This window comes from Mizuhopecten yessoensis, unplaced genomic scaffold (genome assembly GCF_002113885.1).
Source record: "Mizuhopecten yessoensis strain PY_sf001 unplaced genomic scaffold, ASM211388v2 scaffold2505, whole genome shotgun sequence".
In the NCBI taxonomy this organism is placed as follows: Eukaryota; Metazoa; Mollusca; class Bivalvia; order Pectinida; family Pectinidae; genus Mizuhopecten; species Mizuhopecten yessoensis.
The window spans coordinates 3,548-7,614 of record NW_018404579.1 but is presented as its reverse complement, the minus strand read 5'-3'; positions in this window follow the sequence as shown (position 1 = coordinate 7,614).

Below are 4,067 nucleotides of genomic sequence, written 5' to 3'. Positions count from 1 at the left end.
TTTTAGATTTTCCGGAAAAATGCATTGATTAAAAGAAAAATTTATCATATTTGCAAAAGCAATACTGATTGGATCAATGCATGTTTTTAAAATTTTTGCTGATATACCGTCTACTCCAGTGGCTTTTTTCTTTTGCATTTTTGATAAGACTTTTTGCACTGTCTTACTGCAAACTGGAGTAAATGAAAAATGTTCCTGGATATTTATTTTGACTTTTATGTCTTCCACACTTGAGTGTGTTTCCAGGTCACAGCCATTTAAATTTTTACCAATGTCATCTGCGACACTTGCGAAAAAGTCGTTAAAAAGTTTACTCACACATATTTGGTCAGATATTACCTTGTTGTTTTCCAACAGCAAAATATCATTATCACTGCCGAGGGACTTTTTAGATAGGAAAGGTTTGATGGTTGGCCAGAAGTCTTTAGACTCTGGTCCCCCACCACACCTTTCTATAAAATACTCGGTCATAGATAGTTTCTTCAATTTATTGACCAGATTTCTCTGTTTTCTGTATTGCTCCCAGTTATAGCTATTTCTGATCTTAGTGTACTTGTTATATAGCATACGTTTTTTATATATTGCTTTTCTTAAATTTCCATTCATGTATGGGAGCTTACTAGGCTTGGCCTTTCGTTCTTTGAGGGGTGCATGCTCATCTATTAGATCCTGCAGTAGTTTTTCATGGCCCCAGTATATATCATTTATATCATCAAAAACATACATTGCATGAAAAGGGGCTTTGTTTACGTCATCTGAGAAAGAAGTTTCATCAAAATTTTTGAAGCTTCTGTATGTACATGATTTTTTTTCAAATCTAGGTGTGTTGCCCTTAATAACACATCCTACCATATCATGCCAGTCACTGATACCACATCTGCAGTTCGTGACACGCATACAGTATTTGGGTTGGTTTGTTAAAATTACATCTACAAGTGAAGGAGAACAGTTTATCACATGACAGGTTGCATCTTTAACAATGTTATGTAAATCGAAAATCGATATATTTCTGCAGAGAGCAATACTGTATTTTTTCAGTTCAATGTTTATATGCAATTTTATAATAGCATAAAAACTCTGTTGGCAACAACAGGTTATAGTGTTTTGTCATGAAATTAACTGCTGTTGTTTCCGTAAGTATTCTGGTGAGGAGGTGTCAGGTGGATGTCACGTGATGTAGGGCATATATAGGGAGCACGCGCTAGATGCGCTCTTTCGAGTTCGTTGCTCATCACCACATCTATGCATGTTAATTTTCTTATATATAGTGTAAGGATGTTTTTTGATAAATACATTCAAATGCAATTATTAGTAGACGTATGTTGGCCAGTGGGGGTGGAATATAGTGGTTAGGTGTGGTATGTTGGCCAGTGTGTGTACCGTATAGTGGTAAAATGTGGTATGTTGGCCAGTGGGGGTAGGGTATAGTGGTTAGGTGTGGTATCTTGGCCAGTGGGGGTAGGGTATAGTGGTTAGGTGTGGTATCTTGGCCAGTGGGGGTAGGGTATAGTGGTTAGGTGTGGTAGGTTTGCCAGTGGGGGTAGAGGATAGTGGTTAGGTGTGATATGTTGGCCAGTGGGGGTAGGGTATAGTGGTTATTTGTGGTATGTTGGGCAGTGGGGGTAGGGTATAGTGGTTAGGTGTGGTAGGTTTGCCAGTGGGGGTAGATTATAGTGGTTAGGTGTGGGATGTTGACCAGTGGGGGTAGGGTATAGTGGTTATTTGTGGTATGTTGGGCAGTGGGGGTAGGGTATAGTGGTTAGGTGTGGTATGTTGGCCAGTGGGGGTAGAGGATAGTGGTTAGGTGTGATATGTTGGCAAGTGGGGGTAGAGTATAGTGGTTAGGTGTGGTATGTAGGCCAATTGGGGTAGAGTATAGTGGTTAGGTGTGGTATGTTGGCCAGTGGGAGTAGAGTATAGTAGTTAGGTGTGATATGTTGCCAGTCGGGGTAGGATATAATGGTTATGTGTGGTATGTTGGCCAGTGGGGGTAGGGTATAGTGGTTGGGTGTGGTATGTTGGCCAGTCAGGGTAGGATATAGTGGTTAGGTGTGATATGTTGGCCAGTGGGGGTAGAGTATAGTGGTTAGGTGTGGTATGTTGGTCAGTGGGAGTAGGGTATAGTGGTTCGGTGTGGTTTGTTGGCCAGTGGGGGTAGGTATAGTGGTTGGGTGTGGTATGTTGGCCAGTCGGGGTAGGGTATAGTGGTTAGGTGTGGTATGTTTGCCAGTGGGTGTAGGGTATAGTGGGTAGGTGGGATATGTTGGCCAGTCGGGGTAGATAGTGGTTGGGTGTGGTATGTTGGCCAGTCAGGGTAGGGTATAGTGGTTAGGTGTGATATGTTGGCCAGTGGGGGTAGGGGATAGTGGTTAGGTGTGGTATGTTGGCCAGTGGGAGTAAGGTACAGTGGTTAGGTGTGGTATGTTGGTCAGTGGGAGTAGGGTATAGTGGTTAGGTGTGGTTTGTTGGCCAGTGGGGGTAGGTATAGTGCTAAGGTGTGATATGTTGGCTAGTGGGGGTATGGTATAATGGTTAGGTGTGGTATGTTGGCCAGTGGGGGTAGGGTATAATGGTTAGGTGTGGTATGTTGGCCAGTGGGGGGAGGGGATAGTGGTTAGGGGGGGGATGTTGGCCAGTGGGGGGAGAGGATAGTGGTTAGGGGTGATATGTTGGCCAGTGCGAGTAGGGTATAGTGGTTAGGTGTGGTATGTTGACTAGAGGGGGTAGAGTATAGTGGTTAGGTGTGGTATGTTGGCCAGTGGGTGTAGGGTATAGTGGTTAGGTGGGGTAGGTTGGCCAGTCGGGGTAGAGTATAGTGGTTAGGTGTGATATCTTGGCCAGTGCGAGTAGGGTATAGTGGTTAGGTGTTGTATGTTGACTAGAGGGGGGAGAGTATAGTGGTTAGGTGTGGTATGTTGGCCAGGGGGTGTAGGGTATAGTGGTTAGGTGGGGTAGGTTGGCCAGTCGGGGTAGAGTATAGTGGTTAGGTGTGGTATGTTGGCCAGTGGGTGTAGGGTATAGTGGTTAGGTGGGGTAGGTTGGCCAGTCGGGGTAGAGTATAGTGGTTAGGTGTGGTATGTTGGCCAGTGGGGGGTAGGGTATAGTGGTTAGGGGTGGTATGTTGGCCAGTGGGGGTAGGGTATAGGGCTTAGGTGTGTTCTGTTGGCCAGTGGGGGTAGTGTATAGTGGTTAGGTGTGATATGTTGGCCAGTGCGAGGAGGGTATAGTGGTTAGGTGGGGTATGTTGGCCAGTCGGGGTAGAGTATAGTGGTTAGGTGTGATATGTTGGCCAGACGGGGTAGAGTATAGTGGTAAGGTGTGGTATGTTGGCCAGTGGGGTTAGAGTATAGTGGTTCGGTGTGGTATGTTGGCCAGTGGGGGGTAGGGTATAGTGGTTAGGGGTGATATGTTGGCCAGTGGGGTTAGAGTATAGGGGTTAGGTGTGGTATGTTGGCCAGTGTTAGGTGTGATATGTTGGCCAGTGGGGGTCGGGTATAGTGGTTAGGTGTGGTATGTTGGCCAGGGGGGACAGGGTATAGTGGTTAGGTGTGGTATGTTGGCTAGGGGGGGTAGGGTATAGTGGTTAGGTGTGATATGTTGGCCAGTGGGGTTAGAGTATAGTGGTTAGGTGTGGTATGTTGGCCAGTGGGGGGTAGGATATAGTGGTTAGGTGTGGTATGTTGGCCAGAGGGGGTAGAGTATAGTGGTTAGGTGTGGTATGTTTGCCAGTGGGTGTAGGGTATAGTGGGTAGGTGGGATATGTTGGCCAGTCGGGGTAGGGTATAGTGGTTAGGTGTGGTATGTTGGCCAGTGGGGGGTAGGATATAGTGGTTAGGTGTGGTATGTTGGCCAGAGGGGGTAGGGTATAGTGGTAAGGTGTGGTATATTGGCCAGTGGGGGTTTGGTATAGTGGTTAGGTCTGATATGTTGGCCAGTGGGGGTAGGGTATAGTGGTTAGGTGTGATATGTTGGCCAGAGGTGGTAGAGTATAGTGGTTAGGTGTGGTATGTTGGCCAGTGGGGGTAGGGTATAGTGGTTAGGTGTGAGATGTTGGCCAGTCGGGGTAC